This window comes from Lissotriton helveticus, chromosome 8 (assembly GCF_964261635.1).
Source record: "Lissotriton helveticus chromosome 8, aLisHel1.1, whole genome shotgun sequence".
Classification (NCBI taxonomy): Eukaryota; Metazoa; Chordata; class Amphibia; order Caudata; family Salamandridae; genus Lissotriton; species Lissotriton helveticus.
The window spans coordinates 186,327,259-186,351,269 of record NC_136069.1 but is presented as its reverse complement, the minus strand read 5'-3'; the positions used below and the strand labels follow the sequence as shown (position 1 = coordinate 186,351,269).

The following is a 24,011-nucleotide window of genomic DNA, read 5'->3' as shown; positions in this document are numbered from 1 at the left end:
TGGTCCAGATTTGATCATTGGCTCATCACCAAAGTCCTTATCCCTTGGGTGACGCACACCTCCCATCTTCCCCAGACATATTCGGACCATTCTCCAGTGCTAGTCGCTCTAACCCCCCCGCATGCGGACTCTCCTTTCCTATTTTGGTGTTTCATATTAGACCCAGTATTCAAACAGGAGCTCGAGCAAGAGATCACAGACTATTTCCCTTGCAATGAGGATTCGGGGACGCAATACTCCACGGTATGGGAAGCTTTCAAAGTTACCATGGGGCTTGTGTATTGCAAAGAGTGGGGGAATCTTGAGGGACATCCATTCCACCCTACGTCGATTGGAGACGGAACTAAAACATATTGAGGCGGAATTGCTAACTAGCCCCACACCTGAGCTACAAGCTAGATTGCGCAGAGTGCTCAGTGAATACCAAGAGACAGCGGAAAGCAAATGTAAATACAAAGGGAAATATCGGAGGGCACGCCAATATGGAGAGGGAGCAGACCTGGAAAAACGCTTGCGTCCTTAATTGGACCTCCGCAATTTTCAGATATTGTTCTTGAAGTTGAGGATGAGGATGGCCAAATGCACAGCAACACGACCGAGATCGTGGAGACCTTTCATAGGTTCTACAGATGTCTCTATAAGACTCATAGAACTCATCCAATAGACTTCACCTCCTTCTTTGAGGATACGGCGATCGCCTGGTTGGGGGATGGGCAGAGGGAATTTCTCCTGAGACATCACGAGGATGAGGAAATTATATCTGCCATAATGCAATTTCAATCAGGAAAAGTGCAAGGTCCGGACGGCCTCCCGGGCGAGTTTTATAAAACTTTCCACCACCTACTCATGCCGGTGTAGTGTGTTTATCTAGGGACCTGTATCGATACTCCAATTTCTGACCCTTGTCCGGTTATAAATCACTAATATCCATACAACGGCACAGAAACCAGTTTCAAAAATTAGTCATAGCGCATGCTGTCACATTAAGCAAGCACAATTCCTCCAGCCCCCTAGAAAGCACACCGAGTTCTCTAAACAAACCAAGCCTCCAGCAAACCTGGGAAATCCCCGCTGCTATTGTTTTGATTTCGTTCGAGAACTCCTGTAAAGAATGTAAGAACGACCTGATTGACGTCTTATGTCCATCCTTACGTCAAACCCGGCACCTCTCAGGTATAAATATACCGACACTGCCCTAAGTAAACACACGGTGGTGATGAGCTTGGAGCAGCGAATACTTGCCGGAGAGCCCAGCTGATGTGAGAGCCCATGGACGCTGCCCCTCCCTTTTTGACGCGCTGAGGAAAAACGCTGCCTTTCCTCTTGCCGAGGAATCCAGCCTCCAGCGTTTCCAGCTTGCCCTCGCGGGTAACTGGGATACCGAGTCCTGAGAAAGAGATACCAGCCCTCCTGCCTTCTAAATCCCAGGTACTGAACTGACTAACCCCTTACAGAGAATTCTTGAGTCAGACTCTTGGCAAAACAAACTTAACTTAAACTGCTACTTACTTACTTACTCCCTCCCATGTATTAGGCTTAGGTCAGGTACCCCCGGGGTAGGCGTAGTTAGAAGCACCAGTTGAGTACGATTAGTCAATGTATATATGTATGTATATCTTTTATCCATTTTAAAGTAACATATGGCTAAGAAACCATATCAATGCTTTTACAGTATTATTTACCGACGCTAGAAAATACAAGGCCTTTTGGCCTGAAAAAGTTAGTTTTTCTCGGTTCCGACAAAGAGAAGTCGGGACCACATCCGAACCCAATGGCGGAAAAAAACAATCTGGGGATGGAGCCGATGCCCATGCGCACTGTAGTCCAGGGGAGGAGCGACCTATCTCAGGATACTTCGAAGACTCTTCCAGGACAACAATGTGCGATCATCCGGACCCAACACTAGGCGGCGATCTAATGCTAAGATATGAATGTTAGCAGCCCTACATGCCAAGAACAGATGCATACTGGTAAGTAGCATATTCATTAACCTCTGTCCTACGTCTATACTATTGAAGATATTATTCCATGTGGATTATTATTATTATTATTATTGGGATAATAGGAACTACTCTACATCGGTACTGCAACATGTTTACGAGGAAGCTCGTGAGACTGGTATACTTCTCCCTCTCTATGCGAGAGGCGCACATTATCTCCCTACCGAAACCGGGTAAACCATCTACTTACTGTGATTCGTATAGGCCCCTATATTTAATAAATCTTGACGCAAACAATTTGGCCAAATTGATTGCTAATCGTATTAGTCCCCTTATAACTGCGTTGGTGCTCCCTGATCAATCAGGCTTTGTACACACTAGAGGCACGTCCCATAACTTGCGCACATTATTCGCGCTCCTACACGACTTGTACCCTGACATCAATGTTGCGGCTGTATTTCTCGATGCCACTAAGGCGTTCGATTCCCTGGAGTGGGAAAACCTCGCCTTTGTTTTACAACGTATGGGGTTCCCTGCCTAGAATGGATCAACTTATTATACTCCGGCGTATGAGCTAGAGTGATGGTAAAGGAGTTCAGTCAGCTCCTTTCACAATTACATGGGGCACCCGACAGGGATGCCCCCTGTCACCCTTTCTCTTTGCCATAGCCATCGAGCCCCTAGCGGCCAAAGTCAGACAACACTTTCGGGAATATGCATTGATATACCCAGAGAGGCAGATTCTAATCTTCTTGTATGCCGATGATCTCACATTATACCTGCGGGACCCTTCGGTCAGCCTTAATCCCATTCTCCGATTGCTCATCCTATTTAGCCAATTATCTGGGATAAACGTGAACTGGGGTAAATCCCAAATATTCCCTCTCACAGATGCCACATTGGAGTTTGCACCTGATTTCCCCCTGACGTGGTGTGCGGATACAATCACATATCTTGGCATCCGGGTCTCTTGATGCCGCGAGGAACTGATGCGCTCCAACTACGGACGCACACTTGACCTCATTACTGATAAGATTACCGGATGGATCGCGATGCCCCTCTCCGTGGCAGCCAGAGTATCTTTGATCAAGATGGTACTATTGCCCAAACTACTCTACCTTTTTACCCACATTCCTCGGGCTCCTAGTCGTCATTTAAAAAAAAAAATGTATCGAAACCCAGCTGATCCGATTAGCGTAGGGTGGAACGCAACCCAGATTAGGCTGGGACGCTCTTACTCGTTCCTTTGATTCTGGGAGATTCGAAGTCCCAGATATGGAATTATTTTTTATCTGCCTAGCAATTGAAGATGGGTATATGGCCTCCACACCTTGCACAGCATATCTAAGCACTATTGCAGTCCCTAGACATCTAGCCTCTACAACCATACAATGTACTACCAGTGCCTGGCGCGATCTGGCGCACATACTTAAATGCCCTGTACTCTACTCGCCAATCGCGCCATTACAGGGGAGACATGATCTACCAGTCATGACTAAGGGGGGATGCCACCACATGCTGCGTAAACTGCCCTGCCTTACTTGGGGCCAATTGTACACAAATGGGAAATTTAAAACTAGTGAGGACTTCTTTGGTACTACGACCCCCACTCCCTTGAAGCGATTCTATTACGTGAGGCTTAGGTAAGACATGCGATCTCTGACTCAGGGCTTTCGGTTAGAACCCCCTATTGTGCTTCCTCTACATACTCTTACAGCACACTCCCCCGGAACATGTAGTGTCGCGACTTTATCGCTCAACTCAAGGGGAATGGGAGAGGGACCCGGCTCCAGCCAAGGGTAAATGGGAGGCGTAATTGGGAACTTCCATCACAATGGAACAATGGTCCTTTTGCTGCTGCCAAATGGGCGCCATATCAGCCAATAGCAGACTACGCCTTATACTTCATAAGTATATTCACCGATTATATTACACGCCAGCTCGGCTACACCGCTTGCATTTGTGCAACACTGACTGCTGTGATAGATGCGGGGCGGGGGCGCTGACTTTGAGCACTTAGCCTGGGACTGGCCTTCTGTTCGGGAATACTGGATGGAAGTACTACATGCGCTGGATGAAATGACTGGTCCACATGTGCCCGACGACCCCCTCACTGTTCTCTTGGGTTACACAGAGCAAGTCCCTGTCAAGATACGGAGATATGTGTTCGAGATATATGGGCTGCAGACACTACACTATAGCATTAGATCACCATCTGGTGGTGGGCCCCGATGATTACACTTTGTTGTTGTCTTGGAAGAGTCTTTGTCTGTTGGGTGACTCCTCCCTTAGATCGTAGTGCGCATGGGCATCAACTCCATTCTCAGATTGTTTTTTCCGCCATCGGGCTCGGATGTGTTCATCGTTCGGTCCCGTTACCGATCTCTTTCATACTTATAAATCAATCTACAACATCGACATAGTCTTCGACACTGATTCCGGTTACCCGCGTCGAAGAAAGGATACACTTCTCGATTACAGCGCTCGTTGGGCCCAACTGCGCCATTGGGCCTTTGGCTCATGGAAAGAACACCCTTCAAGAAGGGCCCTCAGTGTGGACACACATTTCCCCACACTGACCTTCATGAGGTTTACAACCTGTGCTTGTCTCCAGAGCACAAGAGTCGAGACTGTGAGGCCTGCGCTTCATTCCGGTCCAAGAAAACTGTCAGAGACCGTCTAGCTCAAAGAGCCATAGAGCAGTCATAGTCGTCGACACCAGACCTCATCATTGACGAGGCGCCAATCGAGGTAGACGCCGAAGAACAAGAAGAAGACGCCGCTTCCAAAGCAGAGGATTCAGCTTCTGAAGAAGAGAATCTATCCAAAGACGACTATCTTCTTCCAGCTGGTCAACAGGTCGTGAGTAAGAGCATCGACCCTATTCACCCCCACCATATCGGGACAGGCTTCGGTTCCACCTCCACCTTCAGGTCCAGGTGCACACCGACCAAAACCTTCCGACGCCCCGCCTTCAGGATCGGCAGCGAAGAGTACTAAAAAGCCTCCAGTCGACTCTGGCTCGAGTCAGTCTGTGGGTCCCGAAAAGCAGAAGGTACTAAAGCCAAAGTCAACACCGGCACCGAAACATCCATCGGTACCGAAAACAGGAGAGCTGAAAACAGGTGAGCCGAAACCAAGTTCGGCGCCAAAAGAGGTTCCCAAAGTTACTGAACCGAAAACGCCCCCGGTTCTGAAAAAAGCGGACCCGAAAACATTTCCGATATCGAAACATGTTTCGGCTCCGAGGGCAGACTAATCTAGACACACGGGAACAAAAGCTTTGGATCCAAAAAGCACAGATCCAAAGAAAAGACAAGAAAAGCCTTCAGAACCGAAACCAAGAACCGTTCCAAAGACAATAGACACTGCAAAGTCTAAAACGTTCGGGCCCAAAACAAATAAATAGGCGCCGAAAAAGGATTTGCCAATAGAAGAGCTTTTCAAGCCTGATGCAAGGCAAAAAACTCTTAAAATTCATCCAACAACTGGACATGTATACACAGTGCCTGAAAAGAGGAAAATGGACTATCCTAAACCACCGCCAGTTCCTCTTAAAAAGAATGTTCAAACCTCCCCTATAAGAATTCCTTCACCTGAAGTACAACTGCCAGTAGATATCTCTCCTGTACATTCTCCGTACACATAGCTTTATACCACAAGATGAGGATTATGGGGATACCTACTCACAAGAGGTAGAGGTAGAGAGTAAACATCAAATGGATGATATTGATGATCCAGATGATATGGCTGGGCCATCAGGTGACACATGGGAAGACTATAATGCACCAGATCTACCACCAGACGAGGCATACTGGTCTAGGCCATCTCCCCCTGATGACGCCATTGGGTTCACACAGCTCATTCATAGAGCAGCCACTTTCCATGGAGTAGACTTGCATACAGATCCAATAGAAGAAGACTTTCGAATGGACACACTGTTATCCTCACATAAAACCACTACCACGATGCCAATACTTAACGGCGTGGTAAGACACGCACCAGAAATATTTAAAGACCCAGTCAGAGCTGGGGTAATTAACCCTAGGTTAGAAAAAAAGTACACAGTGGCTCCAACTGACCCAGCATATATTAAAGGTCACTTGCCACTAGACTCAATGGCAGTGTCAAATGCGAGAAAGAGAGCTAACTCGCAGACAACAGGGGATGCCCCCCCCCCGATACAGAGTCTAAGCTTTTGGATGCTTCAGGGAAATGCACCATCTCACAAGCAGCCAATATATGGAGGATTGCTAACACCCAAGCCCTCTTAGCAAGATATGACAGAGCTCATTATGATCAGTTAGAGCCACTGATGCAACACTTGCCAGAACAATACAAGACTCGGGCTTCTGACCTAATACAGGAAGGCAAGGTTATAACAAATACCTCCGTAAGAGGCGCACTAGACACTGCAGACACAGCATCTGGAACAGTAAATACAGGGGTACTGTTGCGCAGACATGCATGGCTATGCATCTCTGCGTTCAAACCAGAAGTACAAGCCAGTATATTAAACCAACCATTTGACCAACAGCATCTTTTCGGGCCAGCAGTGGACAGTGCACTAGAAAAGATGAAAAAAGATACTGATAGGGCAAAAACAATGGGAGCTTTACAAACGCAAACCCATAGACCTTCCTTTCGTCGCTCCTCATATAGGGACGCCTCTAAAGGTTTCCAAACTGTTAACATCTCCCCTTCTTACAAAGCGCCCAACCAAACCTCCCCCAGAAAGGGATAATATACAGGAGGGTATGGAGGAAACAACAATAAGGGCAGAGGTAGAGATAACAACAATCGTAACGCCTCTCCCCCCCCAATAAGTGACTTCCCTTCCATCCCCCCAGACCATTCCTCTCCTGTCGGGGGAGATTACAACAGTTCCTACCTGTCTGGAACTCCATCACCACAGACAGGTGGGTGAGACAATTCATTTGGTCAGGTTACTGCCTAGAGCTCACCTCCACTCCTCCAACAATACCACCCAGACAGCGTCACAGGAACACCTCATACTATTAAGGCAAGAGGTGGAATCTCTACTGTAAAAGAATGCAATAGAACCAGTCCCAAAACAGCATCAAAACACAGGGGTTTACTCTCTTTATTTTCTCATACCCAAAAAGGATGGGTCCCTCAGACCTATTCTACACTAAGACCCCTGAACCTGTACATACAATGAGGCCACTTTCATATGGCCACACTACAACAGGTTCTACCGTTGCTAAAGAAAGGCGACTGCCTTGCTACATTAGACCTCAAGGACGCCTACTTCCACATTCCCATTCATCAATCTCACAGAAAGTACTTACGGTTCGTTCTAGAAGGTCAACACCACCAATTCAAAGTATTACCTTTCGTAGTAACTACAGCACCTCGAGTGTTCACAAAGTGTCTAGCAGTGGTAGCTGCACACTTAAGAAAGGACAACATTCATGTCTTCCCATATCTGGACGACTGGTTAATAAGATCAAAATCATACAACCAATGTGTGCAACACACGTATCAGACGATCTGTCTGCTGCACAAACTAGGATTTACAGGAAATAAAGTCACATCTCCAACCGTCCCTCTCTCAACAGTATCTAGGTGCCACAATAGATACTTCCAAGGCAATAGCATACCCCAGCCCAATAAGAATACAAAATATGCACAATCTCATCAAAAGATTCCAGCCACAAAACTCACTACAAGCTCGAGTGTTCATGCAACTAATAGGAATGATGGCATCTTGCATTTTCATAGTACCATATGCAAGACTACAAATGTGCCCCATACAAGAATGCTTAGCAAGTCAATGGAATCCGGCTCAGCAACAAATAACAGATCTGGTGGTGGTAGACGACTGGACCTATCGCTCTCTGCAATGGTGGAACACCAAAAATCTTTCCAAGGGCCGGCCGTTTATAGAGCCTGTTGCACAAATAATACTAACTACAGACGCATCTCTCACAGGATGGGGAGCGAATTTACAAAGACACACAGTACAAGGTACATGGACACTGCACTGATTTTTCTAGCTCTAAAATCGTTTCAACATTACCTGTCAAACAAAGCTGTACTAGTCCGGACGGACACCCTGAATGACAAAAAAGGATGCATTCTTAGTTTCGATGCACGGTGACAGAACATGATTTACAAACCAGTCTTTACACAATAGAAGGTAACTCCCTTATTGTAAAAATATGTTTGCTTTGGGTAGAGTTCTCATGTAAAAGTTACCTTCAAACTGCGGTTAAGGAGAAGTGCTTTATAACAGTCCCCTATAAAATAAACTCATGCAGCAGTTCAAAGCAGCTGCACAGGGGGGCTGACTGCATTTATGAGATGCACAGTTAGTTAAGTGTTGTCCTTGTTTTTGTAAAGGAAACGGATGAGAACAAAGGAAACTTTGTTTATCACGAAACACACAGAGTGTTACTTTCAATACTGTAGGCATCAATGATCTTTTCATATCTTCCAGGGCGTAAAGGTCCTAACACACAAGATATAATTTTGACATGTTATGTTTTCCCAATAAACACTTTGCGGGGCTGGCGGAGGTGCTGACGAAGCTGTGTCCCTTTTTTCAGGTTACGTTTATAATCCACAATGAGGAGCTATACTTCCTCATGTCTGGGAACAACACGTCTCCAGATATCGGAACGCAAATCTCATAGCCAAGCAGCTTTTTACAGGTGCGTCTTCATGCCCTCAGGGCATGGCAGAGAAGCCCACAGCCGGAGATGCTTCTGCTTACGAAGCCCCTTTGAGCTCGATCTCTGAGCTTTCCCGGGCCCTGTGCCTTTGGAGTCCATCTCTGACCTACCTCTCCAAACACCCTGCAGCCTCCATTCTCCTCACGTCACGGCTGAAGTTGCGCGATACTCGCGCCCACACTCTCAATCCCATCAGAAGGCAAGATGCAGTTTGTCTCATGTGTATGATCAAACACCTACGAGGATATCGTGTCAGAGTGCACATTCATCTAATACCACAGAGCCATCCACCAAAGCACAGGCATGCCACAGAGAACAGCATTGTGGTCCCCTAAAGCAATGCGCTCCTCACAGACGTCCTAAACAGAACACAAAGACAGAACTCTGACCGCGCACCTGACTCTTCCCATAAACAGAAGTAAGCAGGCAGGAGGGAGCGAAACAGCACATGGCCCATTTAATGGACAAATACACAATGACCTCGCTATCACCCTACAACCGCTACGCCTAATACAGGCCATGTCCATAACCCCACGACCAGGATATAACCACAAACTTAGTCCTAGTCTGCAAAGGCATCCCGGGAATTTGGAGTACTAAATGCGTTCCAAAGCCCTACTTATGGCCTATTGTGCCTACACAAATCTCAAGGAACAATAACGTACCAATTTGCAAATTGTACAATTGACTTCAACTATGAAACAAGCGCGCGCCTCCATGACTGCCACAAGCTGCGAGAAAGCGCAGGAGGGGGGCGGGAACAGGAACACGGCCAAGGGGAGGTGGAACAAGGGGGTTTGGCAGTGGCAACAGAAACTAATAACCAGCATTAGCTGCGTGCAAAAATTAATTAAAAAAAACCCCACAAGTGGTGAAGCCAGTAGTGTGCGCATGCGCGGCAGCAGGGGGAGGGATTCACTCGCGGGACCGATAATTGCGACCAGATGGGCCGCGCGCTCCCGCGAGTGAATCTTCTGACGAGCACGCGTTGCCATTGAAGGCATTGGAACGCGTGCTCGTGCTTGGCTGAAAAGCCTAAGCGCTCGGAATAGGTCATTTTCCTTTGCAGCGCATGCGCGCTGCGAAGGCTCGACCTAAAAATCATCTCTTTACTATCCACAAGGCTTACTAGACCCCACGAAGATTTGCAAAGCTGGGGCTGCAATTAGTGAGGTATTGCCAAAAGTGTGAGGAACCGAATGTAGATGAAGCCCCTATGTTCCGGTGGTGTCCCTCCATCCAACTATTATGGCAGAAAGTGGGTAAAATTCTGTCAGAGCTGGTGTGCCATAAGGTAAAGGTGAGTCTTGCACTTGTAATATTTGGGGTGATCCCGGAGGGAGAATCTGTGGTCAGCATTTACAAATCCTTAAAGGCTCTTATATTCATTTTAGTTTTATTAGCACGTACAGAACTCTGTATAAAAACAATTTTACCCATCCCTCATTTAGAATCTGAATGGCTAAACTCAATCCACAGAATTGCCAACATGGACAGAGCAATAGACTGTAATTAGAGAACGAAACACTTGAGTATCCGGGATAATTAGGCTGAAAAATCCTCTCTACTTTAACTTCTTATATTTCTTTCTCCCCACTAAAAGTTTACATTTTTTAATTCATCACTTATGGGAAGCTATCCACCACCAAATGTAATTCTAAAATATGTAACTTAATTCTCCTGGCTTTTTTTTTGTTGGTAAAGATTGTACTATTAATCCAATGATTAAGAATCAGTTAATTACAGGATATTCTCATCAAGCTGGGAGAGTAACCAAGACAGATTGGTGACTTCAGCTTGAGAACCTGTACAAATAGGAGAAAAGAGTAAGCCCACATGGAGAGAGCGGGTTTTACTCTGGTTGGGACAGTTGGAAATCAACTCGGCTAACTCTTCTTGGTTTCGGGCGTTCAGCCCTCATCAGCCAGGATAGCTTGACTCGAGTGGCATGGAGAGCACGGGACTCATGTCTGAGCATACCCGTCCCACCCGGAGTGGCAAATGCAAAAAGAGCAATTGATGGACAGAACGAAGAGCAATGTCATACATTCACCCCAGTACAGAGATCTGGGCCTAAATCCATCGTTTTTTTGCTCACCATGCCATTCTAGTTTGGACCTAGCTATATGCAAATCAGTCTTGACCCTGCACCCAATGGGAACAGTCCAGCCCGAACTTCCAATCCAGAACTGTGACTGGGGGTGAGTATCTGAAAAGTTTCAGCACTCTATCCATCATCTCCTTTTGTTTGTTTTGTTCGCCCTAAGTTGGCAGGTTATGCCCAGACGTGGGTCCCTTCCTCACTTTGCCACTGGATTCAAGCTAGCCTGGCTAATGAGGGCTGTTAGCCCGAAACCGGTCCCAGGATGCTTGTTTCGGTACCAGGGAAGACATGGCTTTGCAGTTCGGGCTGGACTGTTCCCATGAGGCAGAGGGTCAAGACTGATTTGCATATAGCTGTGTCTGAACTGTAGTGGCAAAGTGAGCTAAAGAACGATGATGGATTCAACCCAGATCTGTGACTGGGGGTGAGTGTTTGAAAAGTTTCAGCACTTCGTCCATCTCCTTGTGTTTGTTTTTTTCAGGCAAAAGAGTAGCAGCACAAGCAGCCAAATCATTCGCGCATAGCTAACACACAAGCAATCTTGGAAAGATATGACAGAACTCATTATGATGAGTTAGAGCAACTGATGCAATATCTGCCTGTTGAACATAAATCCAAGGCTCTTGACCTAATTCAGGAAGGGAAACGTATTTCCAATACATCAATCAGAAATGCTCTAGATGCAGCAGACACTGCCTCACATCCTATTAACGCTAGCATTCTTCTCAGACGGCACTCGTGGCTTAGAGTTTCAGATTTTAAACCAGAAGTCTAAACAACCATTTTAAATGCACCTTTTGATAAGGAGCATTTACTTGATCCTACGGTGGACACTCCATTAGAAAAAATGAAAAAGGACACTTGCGGTAGCCAAATCTATGGGAGCACTACAATGGTGAATCATTTCGCCGATCCTTTTATAGAGGCGGCTCAAACGTCCATTGCTACTGAAGGGTCCTCTACCTCATATAGAGACAATAGTCAGTCACCTTCTATCAGAGGTTATTTTTGAGGTGGATTTCGTGGACACAATGGCAAAGGAAGAGGCAAAGGTAATACACCCCATACTTCCCCAGCCACAAACAAGCAGTGCCACTTGATGCTTCTACTGAAAATATAATTTGTTATTTGCTGCATTTACAACGTTCAAATTTTGCGTATACGTCTATACGCTTACATCTCACTGCAATAGCTGCTTATCTTCAAAACAGACAACACCTGTCCCTTTTCAGAGTGCCCGCTATTAAAGCTTTCATGTAAAGGACTCAAATGGGGGCGTGGCTAGCCAGGCATCATGGCGGACGTAACTCCCTAGAGCTCCGTCCGAAGGGGCCCGATTTCTCCTGCAATTATCCTGTGAGAGCGGATCAAGCTTCCTCAAGTTGAGCGGAGCAGAAGCGGTACCGGTTGGGGCGCCTGCCGGTGTAAAAACTGCCGGATCGGAGTCACCAGCGGAGAGGAATCGCCCGCCGGACTGCGAAGCCGTGGGAGAGCTGCAGTGGCGCGAAACTCAGCCGGGGTCGGGACGTGCAGGAAAGTTCCCGGCTTTGGCGCTGCGGCGGAAGTAGAGGAGGCCGGACCTAAGCGGCGCTGCGGACCCCTGCATGGACAGACGGTGTGCGGCGGCGGGTCCGGAGTGGACCCGGAGTGGACCACCGGGTGGCGGACGGCGCCTGGAGCTGTCGAGCGCGGGACAGTCTGGCGAGGCCCCGCAGCGGCCGACTTGTGGCGCTGCGGCTTGGAGAGAGCCCCTAGACGCGTGCACACGGGAGGACCCTGGGAGAAGTGAAGGGGAGACCCTGGCTGCAGACGAACACTGCCTGCGGACAGCGGCGGTGAGCAATCGAGGAAGCTGGCTGCAGTGTGCCTAACCCGGGACTGGTGTGCCCTAGAGACTCGGGGCGAAGCTGGGGGCAGAGGCTGAGGATCTGTGAGCCCAGTGGCGGGCAACGGAACTGCGCTCTGGCCGAGATACACTGCCACTGCGAGGCCAATGCTGTCTACGATGGCCATCGGCTAGTGTGCTGCCGGGGGACCGTGGCGCTACGAGCAGGCTGATCCGATGACAGCGGGAGCACCGGACGATATGTCGGGAGACGTCAGGCGCAGAGAGACGGAAGAGGGCGCCATTTTAACCCCGCGCTTGTTGGGAGGCCCTGGCCCCCTGGCCTGCACTGATCGCGCCAGCCACTGAAACTGTCGCTAGCTGCGGGGCCGTGCTGCGAGCCGACTCGGCTGGCGGCGGAGGGGGCACTGGACGCTAACACCTGAGGGGGCCCTCCTCCTATGTGATCGGGCCGAGGGTGCATCGGGCAGAGCTTCGCTGTCTGCGCCCTAGGGTACTGAAAGTCTGGAGCCCGCCTATTTGGTCCGCGGACCCCACCTAAAACAACATTTGGGCAGTGGTGCTAGAGGACTGCCGCAGCTAAACCTCAAGACCTGGGCTGACTCCTCTTACAATCACACCACATAAACGGACTGGCCTGAGACTGGACGAGAGGCTGCTGCTGACTGCCCCAACTGGCCTTGGCGAGGGGAGACTCGTGTAAGACCCTGGAAACAGTCACGAAGGGTGCGCTGTCCCCGACACTGGACTCCTGGACCCGTTGGTCGCTGTTGGCCACACAGCATTGACCCTTCTGGCGAGTGCAGAGAACCTGACAAGTAGAGAGTCCCGCTGCCGCCACTGCTACTTCACCGGCGGGGGTGCCGATGCCCACGGCACAGCAGCTCGCAACGGGTAGGCTGAGAGACAAACCGCAGTCAAAGTTACAAGGTCCGAGTGGCCCTGACCCGCCACAGGATCAGCGTCGGACAGAGATGGAGCACGCAACTACTCTGGCAGCCAAAATGGACACAGTCTTGGCGGCAGTGGAACGTATCGGGACTGCTCTGGCACAAACCAAGACTTCCCTGGAGGCGCGCCTGGACAAAGTCACCTCCGACTTCACGTTGTTACACGCGGACCACCGCAAGCTGTCGGACACGGTCGCCGCGCAGCGCCACATGGTCCAGGAACTCCAGCCGGTGGTGCACAGCCTTGCCTCTGCTCTACAGGACCTGACTGATAGGGTCCACGCACTAGAAGATCGCGCGGAGGATGCGGAGGGGCGCTCCCGGCGCAGCAATGTCCGAGTGCTGGGCCTGCCGGAAGGGGAAGAAGGGAAGAACCCTGAACAGTACATGGAGGGCTGGCTGCGGACACTTTTACCGCCTGGAGCGCTGTCGCCGCACTTCGTGGTGGAACGGGCTCACAGGGTGCCCGCGCAAGCCCTAAAACCTGGGGCTCGACCTCGCCCGTTCCTCAACTACAGAGACCGGGATGCGGTGCTGCGAGAAACCCGGAAGCTGGGGGACATCCAAGTGGGCAACAGTCAGATCTTGTTCTTCCCGGACTACACGGCGACTGTACAGAGGAGGCGTGGCTCGTACCTGGCAGTGAAGAAACAATTGCGAGCCCTGAAGTTGCCCTACTCCTTACTCTTCCCGTAACGTCTGAGAGTAGTTACCAAGGAGGGCACGCGCTTCTTCGACGACCCGTCCGATGTCTGGAACTGGCTGGAGGAAACGGGACAATGGTCGGGACAGCGACTGGCGGGCCCCGAGGGGGGCGGTTGGCGGGAGCAGCGTTCCAGGAGGCGAAGGAGCAAGAGGGGAACACAGCGGAATGCAAGCCTGGGACAGGTCGCCCCGAGCCCAGAGAAAATGCGACAGGAAAGACAGGAGGCGCTGGAGGCAGTGGCGACACTGGGTGCGGGGACTGTCGGCAATGACCTATGCCATAGTCAGCAGAGCGAGGAGCAGACCAGTGGGTCATCATCGCCGACCACTGAGATGTCGGACGACGCTGTTATGCCTGTGGTCACACCTCAGACAGAGGACTTCATAGCGTGACCAGAGCCGGACTTGGGGCAACTAGATACACTGGCTGTACTTCACACATTGCATGTTGTATCCTTTCATTGATCACCCGCTCAATTGCTGTCATGGGTGCCAGTGCCCGGCGCGTAACGCATTGCAGATACACACCTGCGTCCGGCGTAGAGGTACAGCGGGGGGCGCTTTGCTCGCGAACTGCACGTATGGCTTACCCACACCAGTTAGACGAGCGACACTGATTGGAGACTTTGAGCCCAGCTCCGTAACCTTACGGGCCTTGGGGAGGGGGGCACGGCGAAACACCACTGACTACGCGCTTCTCCACACACACACTACTTGTGGACATGTTACCTTGAGGAGGTATTGCCTCACTAAGTTTGGACGCTTGCCCCGTTGGGAAATCGCCCGTCGAGTTACAATGTTAATGTTAGTTTACGCATCACAGAAGCGACACTCAGCGAGCACCTTGCACCAGTCAGGCCCCCGACCCGGAGGGGTGACCCCCTCAGCTCCCCGGGCGACTACATCACGACACGCGCCATGGCGTCCACCACTATCATGACATGGAACATCCGCGGCATGCAAACCCCGTCGCGCAGGTACTCCATCTTCGCCTACATGCAGCGTTACAGGGTGGGGATTGCGCTCCTCCAGGAAACGCATATGTCCCAAGTAGAACTCGAGAGGCTGCGCAGGCGGAGAGGGCAGATATGCGGCACAACGTACTCATCGCAGGCGCGAGGCGCCCTGATATGGGTGAGAGCTGGTGTACCATTTGTTTGTTTAGAGGTTCATACGGACGCTGAAGGGAGGTACTCATTTGTTAGGGGGAGGCTTAATGGGCAGGAGATGCTGCTGGGTTTCATTTATGCTCCCAACACAGACCAGGCCGCCTTCCTGACGTCCCTCAACCCCATCCTCCAGCGGCATGCGGGGCTCCCCTGTTGCTGGGCGGCGATTTCAACATGGTCCTAGACACGAGCCTGGACCGCTTTTACCCGCCCCTACGCGCAGCGACCACGGCCTCCACAGCGCAATCCTTTAGGGACTGGTTACTGCACTGGGGCGTACACGATCTTTGGCGCGCACAACACCCTGCGGATAAAATATACTCTTATTACTCAGCTGTGCATGACCTCCATGTCCGCCTGGACCGTATAGTGGGCTCCCAGTCTTTGCTCCCGTTGCTGTCCAGAACGGAGTACCTGGGCATTACGCACTCAGACCATACTCCACTCTGCTTCCATCTCAGTTGGGAGGCGGATAGGCCTCCGGGGCCCACATGGCGGCTGCAGCCTGCAGCATTAGAAGATGCTGAATTCCGATTGTCTCTAGGCACGGCCATACTCTCCTACTTTGCGGGAAAACGAGGGCACGGCGAACGACTCCGGGGCGGAATGGGATGCTCACAAGGTGACCATCCACGGGCACTGTATAGGTGCCACATGGAATATCCGTGTGCAGGTGTCCAACTCACTAACCCGCATAGAGACTGAGCTGCTGCTTCATGAGGGGGAGGACACGGGTGAACGTGCACGCAAGCTGCGGGACCTTCAAAGCGAGCACGTAGTTCTCCTAGAGCGACTACGGTGTCACAATTATGCGGCGCACACGGCCAGGACACACTCAAAGGCAGATAGGGCCGGTCGCTTGCTCGCCTGGTTAATCCAGGGGACAGAGCGCATGACCCCGATCGGAGCCATAAGATCCCATGATGGGACGGTGGTGTACACGCAGCGTGAAATCCACAGGGCACTGACAGATCACTATCGGGAGCTTTACAGGTCTCGGGGCGCTGGCCGCCCGCACCGACTGACGGAGTTTCTCGAGTCGGTCGCTCTGCCTACTGTCACGGAAAGCCACAATAGGGAACTTGGTACTCCACTGACATTGGACGAGGTGGGGGATGCCATTCCAGCACAAGCATCTGGGAAGACGCCGGGACCAGATGGTCTGCCGGCCGAATACTACAAAGCGAACAGGGACATTCTAGCGCCTGAGCTCCTCTGGATGTATAGGGCATCGATAGACGCTGGCCGGCTCCCACCCTATCTGAGAGAGGCGTTTTTAGTGTCCCTGCCCAAGCCTGACAGAGACCCCATGTCCTTAGGCTCCTACTGCCCGCTGGCTATGCTGAATGTTGATTATAAGATATTCGCCAAGCTCCGAGCGGAGCGGCTGGCGCCAGTGGTCCCGCATCTTGTGCACCCGGACCAGAACGGGTTTGTGCCAGCGAGATCCACGTCTCTGAACCTCAGGAGGTTCTTCCTGGCAGCAGCGGAGGCAACGGCGATCTGGCCCAGGGCGGGATGCCTGGTGCTCGACCTAGAAAAGGCTCCCCCCCCCCCCCCCCCCCCCCCCCCCAGGAGGTTTCCTCATGCAGAAGTCCCTAATAGCGCATATGGCGGCTAAGTGGGGTGATGTGACGGTCGAACCTACGCAGCACCTGACAGTGCAGTATTTACACGTGATGGGCAGGGGCAGGCACTTGCTCAAGTGGTTTGCTGCGTCCCTGCGAACGCACACGGAGCTGGACTTAACTTCACTACGGGCGAAGTGGGAGGGAGACATGGGACCGGACTTGGCGGACAAGGAGTGGGAAAAGGTCCTAAAAGGGCCGGTACGAATCCCCAGGAATGTGAGGTTCCGCCAAATTCAGGTATATATAGTGCACAGGGCCTATCTGACCCCGGCCCTAATCAACAAGTACTTTCACAGAACGGACGCGGCCTGCCCCAGATGTGGAGAAGTGAATGAGGATCTCCTCCACACCTTATGGCACTGTCCGGGCTTTGGCGCCTATTGGAAAGACATTCACACACTGCTTGCACGAGGCACTGGTCGCGTCATCCCCTGTAACTGGCCTGAGTACCTTCTGCATCATTTCAAACAGCCGCCTAAGGACAAAGCGTCGTCTTGGTTCCTCGATTTGGGGATGGTGACGGCGGTGCGTCTCCTTACTAGGAAATGGAAGGAGAGGGACTCGCCCACCGTTAGGGCGTGGGTTCTGTCGTTCTCGTCCTGGGCGCGAGCGGAGTGGACCGCCATTCTGAGGGAGGAAACTCTGGTACTCCGTAAGGAGCCTATGGCGGAGAGGTGGAAGCACATGCTGAGCGCGCTACAGGAGGCGGCAGAGGCTGCACTAGAGGGGGTGGTGGGGAGCTAAACAAACATCGCAGAGGGAAGGGGAAGGGGCACAGCGGCGATTGCATCGGAGGCACACCTTGGCGCATCGGGCGATACAGTGGAGGGGCGTCATCAGCTATAGCACTGCGTGAGCTACATTAGTGGGAGTGGGGGGGGGGACCTTCGACTGGGCGGACCAAGAACTGGTGCAAATGGCAATGTAATTTGGTGATAGTGTCGCAGTTTGTTGTTACTGTTCTTGTTTATTGCACATGGTTATCCTCTGGGGTTGGGATGATTGCACATGCCTGCCCCTACTCCTGTTTTTCAGAGGGAAAGAGCACCTGGGCGCTTACATCCTGTCCACGAAATCTTAGCATGAACTGGCACAGCGCTCTTGATGGACTGACATGTTGCTTTATTGCCACCCGTGTAGACGGGTAAATGTACTTTAGTTATAAAGATGTGCTTCATATGTTTTACACCTATAAAACTAATAAAAAAAGATTTACAAAAAAAAAATGTAAAGGACTCAAATGAGTTATTCCTCCAAGACTTCCGCCGGCCCCAGTGTGGAATCTTAATATTGTCCTTACCAGGCTAATGGGTCCACCATTCGAGCCTTTACATATGTGAACTACAGTTTTTCACTTGGAAACTAGATTTCCTCATTGCTATCACTTCACGTAGGAGAGTAAGTGAGCTTCAGACATTAACCATAGAAGAACCATTTTTACAAATACTCCTAAATAAAGTGGTTCTTTGTACTAATCCTAAATTCTTACCTAAAGTAGTTTCTGCCTTCCACATCAACCAGTCTGTTGAGTTGCCTGTGTTTTTTCCTCAATCAGATTATGTGGCAGAACGTGCTCTTCACACATCTAAAAGAAACAAGTTAGTATTAGATTCCTTACCTTAGAATACCCCTCTGTCGGGGGGTCCGAAAGCCCCGCGGCCCCGACTGGGAGCCCAAGCGGGCCGGGTGCTTCGGCCCTGGCGCCGTCAGGTGCTTCGGCCCCGGCGACTTTGGTCCCGACGCCACAGGACTTCGCCGGATCCGGGCCGGAACGGCGTCGCCCGACGCCGCATTCGATGCCGATGGGAGATTTTTACTTCTATGATCCGGCCCCATCTTTTGACCCTGAATACCAGGAGATGGGTGGCGAGGCGGATTGGGAGGGGTCTGAGGACCCTCTGGCACCTGAGTGCCAACCTTATCAGGACTGGGCAGGTGAGCTAAGGGATGCCAGTGGTCTGGACACCTCGCCAGACACTGGTTTTGTCTCCCCTTCAGCGTGGCTACGGAGGAGGGGGCAGCCTATAGTGTGGTGTTGACGCGGGCGGCCAAGGCCTTCTCCCTTGAGCTCCCCGTCGCGGCCGTGAGGACTAACCTCCTCACTGAGGTCCTTAAACTGCAAGCAAGCTCTTTGGAGCCTCTGTTGCTGTTTAATGAGGCCTTGTCTGACGTTCTTCTGGGCACCTGGTCCAGGCCCGCTACAGGTCCCCCTGTAGATAGGAACGTGGCCAAATGCCACCGCACGGCTCCGGGCGACCCTTGCTTCCTGTCCACCCACCCCCGAGAGCCTGGTCATACAGGCCTCTAACTCCCAGACCGCATTCCCGACTGCTCCCCCCCAATCGGGAATCCAAGAGGTACGAGCAATATGGCAAAAAGATGTTCTACTCCCTGAGTTTGGGGTTGCGGTCAGTTAACACCACGTGCCTCTTGGGCCGTTATACCCACTCTCTGTGGGACACGGTCGCAGATGTGCTGCCACTATGTCCGGAGGAGGCCCGGACTAAACTCGCCCAAGCCCTTGCGTAGGGTCGAGATGCGGCACGGTACTCCATCAGATGTGGGCTGGATAACATGGACTCGCTGGGTAGAGTGATGGCAACGACGGTGGCGATTCGTCGCCACGCCTGGCTGAGGTCCGCCAACTTTTCGGCTGATGTCCAAAACACCCTTATGGGCATGCCGTTTGATGGCCGTCGCCTCTTTGGCGAAAAGGCAGACCGTGCGCTTGAGCACTTTAAGGACTCCAGGACTATGGCCAAGTCCTTGGGCACTCGGCCCCGCGCCAGCAATCTGCTGCCTTTCGCCCCTTTCGTGGTCAAGGAAGGGGCGCCCCCACACGTCCTGCCAGCCACGGGCCGCAGACTAACATCCAGCGCGGTGGCGGATGTGGTAACTGCCGTGACGGTGCCCGGGGACAACGGCGCGGCCAGTCCACATCCACCCCCGCAGCATCCGCCTCAAAGCCCTCCTAGACGGAGCTTCGGGTCCACAAGATGCCAGTGGGGGGCAGGGTTCGCCATCACCTCCTCCACTGGCGCGACATCACATCGGACAGGTGTGTGCTGCAAATCGTCCGAAGGGGCTACTCCCTCCCCTCCGAGGCGACCCCTCCAGCCATGCCGCCGCAGTACCACCGCGTGTCGGGGGATCACTTGAATCTTCTGCGAGAGGAAGTTTCGGCCCTCTTGGCCAAGGGGGCCATCGAGCGCGTTCCTGGGCCAGAAGTAGGGTGTGGTTGTTACTCCCACTACTTTCTGGTTCCCATGAAGGGCAAAGGGGGCCTACGCCCTATCTTGGACCTCTGGAACGTCAACGGCTTCCTCCGGAAGGAGAGGTTCAAGATGCTGACACTGGCTCAGGTCTTAGCTGCCCTGGACCCAGGAGACTGGATGGTAGCGTTGGACTTGCAGGACGCTTATTTCCACATCCCCGTCCTGCCGGCCCACCGGCGCTACCTGTGGTTCACGGTAGGCCACAAGCATTTTCAGTTTACCGTGCTCCCCTTCGGCCTTACCAGCGCCCCACGGGTGTTCACGAAAGTGATGGCGGTGGTCGCAGCTCATCGGTTTCAGTCTTCCCCTACCGCGACGACTGGTTGTTGAAGGCGGACTCGCCCCAGACAGTCGTCAGCCACCTCCAGACTACAGCCGACCTCCTGCACCTGCTGGGGTTCTCCATCAATGTGCCGAAGTCGCACCGGTGTCCCTCTCAGAAGCTCCTCTTCATCGGAGTGGTTCTAGACTTTGCGCAGTTTCGGGTTTATCCTCCCGAACAGTGGGTTCGGGATATTCAGGCTCTGATTCTTATCTTTCAGCATTTATCCCGAGTCTCGGTCAGGTTGACGCTGCTGGTTCTGGGGCTGATGGCCTCCTGCATCCTTCTGCTGCATCACGCCAAGTGGTGGATGCGGGCTCTGCAGTGGGACCTGAAGTTTCAGTGGGCCCAGCATCAGGGCAACCTGTCCGACCATGTCTTGATCTCGGAGGCCACTGCAAGACAGTTGCAGTGGTGGCTCACGGACCGCGATTGTGTCAGCGGCAGAACCCTCTCCCTACCCCAACCGGAGCAAGTAGTTGTGACCGACGAGTCCCTCCAGGGCTGGGGAAGCCACATGGGAGAGGCGGAGATCAGAGGCCTCTGGTCTCCGGCGGAGTCCCAGCTCCATATCAAACTTCTGGAGCTGCGGGCGATCCGACTTGCACTGAAGGCATTCCTCCTCTCTGTCCGAGGGAGTGTAGTGCAGGTGTTCACGGACAACACCAGCGCCATGTGGTACTGCAACAAACAGGGCGGGGTGGGGTCGTTGACCTTATGCTAGGAGGCTCTGCGCCTCTGGCAGTGGCTGGAACATCAGGGCGTGACCCTGGTGGTTCAACACCTGGCAGGTTCCCTGAACGCCAGGGCGGACGAACTCAGCCGTCGGTGCATGATGGATCACGAATGGCGTCTGAACTCGGACGTGGCGCAAGGCCTCTTTCAGCAGTGGGGAAGAGCCTTGGTTCGATCTGTTCGCCACAGAAGAGAACGCGCAATGTCATCAGTTCTGCGCGTTGGAATTTCCAAGGCGGCACTCGCTCGGAGTCGCGAGTGGAGTTGCGGTCTATTGTACGCCTTTCCGCCTATACCTCTTCTTCCCAGAGTGCTGAAGAAGATCAGGCGCGACCGGGCCCAAGTCATCCTTGTGGCTCCGGACTGGGCACGGAGGTTCTGGTATCCCGAGCTACTCAGCATGTATGTCGATCCCCCGATTCGTCTGCCTCTTCAGGAGGACCTTCTGTCGCAGAAGCAGGGGGCGGTCCTTCACCCGAACCTGTCCAGTCTCCACTTACATGCGTGGAGATTGAGCGGCGGCAGTTGAGGCCATTTTACTTGCCTCCTGAAGTCTGAAATGTCATTCTGGCAGCAAGGCGTCCCTCCACAAAATCAATATACGCCTGCAGGTGGAACAAGTTTGTGGCATGGTGCACAGCAAAGGCTGTGTATCCCCTTTCTGCCCCTTTTTCAGAGGTTCTCCTCTTTATTCTTTCTCTTGCCCAGCAGGGCTCTGCTCTGGGCACTCTGAAGGGCTACCTCTTGGCCATTTCCGCCTTCTTAAGGCTACCTGATCAGCCCTCTTTGTTCAAGTCCCCAATTGTAAATAGGTTTTTGAAGGGCATCACACATATGTTATGTTATGTTATGTTAATAACATTTATTAGGCGCAACAGCTGCCCCAGCAAAGGGGCGTCCTGGCGCCAGATCATGTACACAACACAACAGATCAGGGCTGAAAAAAGGGAAGATCAGATAGCAGGGGAAAACAAATGGGTTTTAATGGCCCGTCTAAAAAGAGTCAGACTATTAAGGGCACGAATGTGCACAGGAAGAGAATTCCACAGATCAGCCGCCAGAACACGGAAGGAACGTCCTCCCATCCTGCTCAGCCTGAACCTAGGCTTACTCACCAAATGGAGTGATTCAGATCTGAGGGACCGCGTGGGGACGTAAGAAGAGATGAGGCCCACCAAGGCGGGGGGAGAAGAAAGCTTCAGAATCTTAAATGTCAGACAGAGAGCCTTGAATTTGATTCTCTGTCTGACCGGAAGCCAGTCCCTTTCGTTATGCCTCAGTGGGACTTGAACCTTGTTCTCACTTTTGTGATGTGCGCTCCCTTGGAGCCACTTCATAACTGTCCTCTTTGTCTCCTTACTCTGAAGACCGCTTTCCTGGTTGCCATCACCTCTGCCAGGAGAGTGAGTGAGCTCAGGCCCTTTCCTCTAAGCCTCCTTTCCTTTCAGTCCATCCGGACAAAGTTGTGTTGCGGACGCAACTTTCTTTCCTGCTCAAGGTAGTCCCAGCCTTCCACATCGGGCAGTCCATCACTTTGCCCACCTCCTTTCCACCTCTGCATCCCTCGAAAGAGGAATAGAGGCCCCACCGTGCGCTCTCATTCTATTTGGATCGCACACGCCAGTTCCGGGTGGATGACCAACTCTTCGTTGGTTACATGGGCGCTAAGAAGGGACGGGAGGTGCACAAACGAACCATTTCTCGATGGGTCGTCTTGTGCATCAAGGCTTGTTACTCTTTGGCTCGAAAGGAGCCTCCTGTGGCGCTTCGTGCCCATTCCACACGGGCCACGGCGGCAACTACTGCTCTGGGCCAGAGTCTCCCCTTGCAGGACATCTGTCAGGCAGCTATGTGGGCCTCGCTGCACACGTTTGCAAGACACTAATGCCTGGACAGTCAAGTCCGGAGGGATGGCTTAGTTGGCCGTTCTGTCCTCCAGGACTTTTGGTGTGATTATTGGTTCGCAGACCCACCACCGGGGTTGGTATTGCTGGGGTATCTATTCTAAGGTAAGGAATCTAATACTAACCTGTTTCTTTCAGATGCACAAGTTACTTACCTTCGGTAACGATATATCTGTAAGAAACAGTAGTTAGTATTCGACTCCTTACCTCCCCACCCATCCTCCCCGTTCTGCGAACCGATAACTAGGGTTAAGATCATCCCCTTTCAGGGCCCTAGTTTTTATGGTGCCAGTGTTGGTTTTTATCATGGCTCTGCGTTTTCTGGCGCAGAAAAAGCTGTGTATAAGAACTGACGTCAGCACGTGAGGGTCGCGTCTAAGTACTCCGGCGACGTCATCCCGACGCCGACGACGGACGCGGAGCCGCAGACGACGCCTACCGACGCTCAAGGGTACTGCTATGCAAAAGTTTCCAGATCCAGTCTGACGCCTGGGGGTATTCTAAGGTAAGGAATCTAATACTAACTACTGTTCCTCACAGATATATCGTTACCGAAGGTAAGTAACGCGTGCTTTAGATGTGAAAAGAGCATTGATGTATTACATAGAAAGTTCAAAATCCTTTCGTAACACTAAACAACTCTTTGTGACTTGCTCCACCACACAAAGGCTATCCCATTTCTTAATCTGGTATTGCATGTTGGATAATCAAATGTATTCTGATATGTTATGC

General features: G+C 51.8%; 1 protein-coding gene across 5 annotated transcripts in view; it reads left to right on the top strand.

Annotated features, from left to right (window-relative positions):
- The window catches only part of TTC3 (tetratricopeptide repeat domain 3), a 1,911,479-nt gene that overhangs the window by 283,749 nt on the left and 1,603,719 nt on the right, over window positions 1-24,011 (top strand). The window lies entirely within an intron of this gene.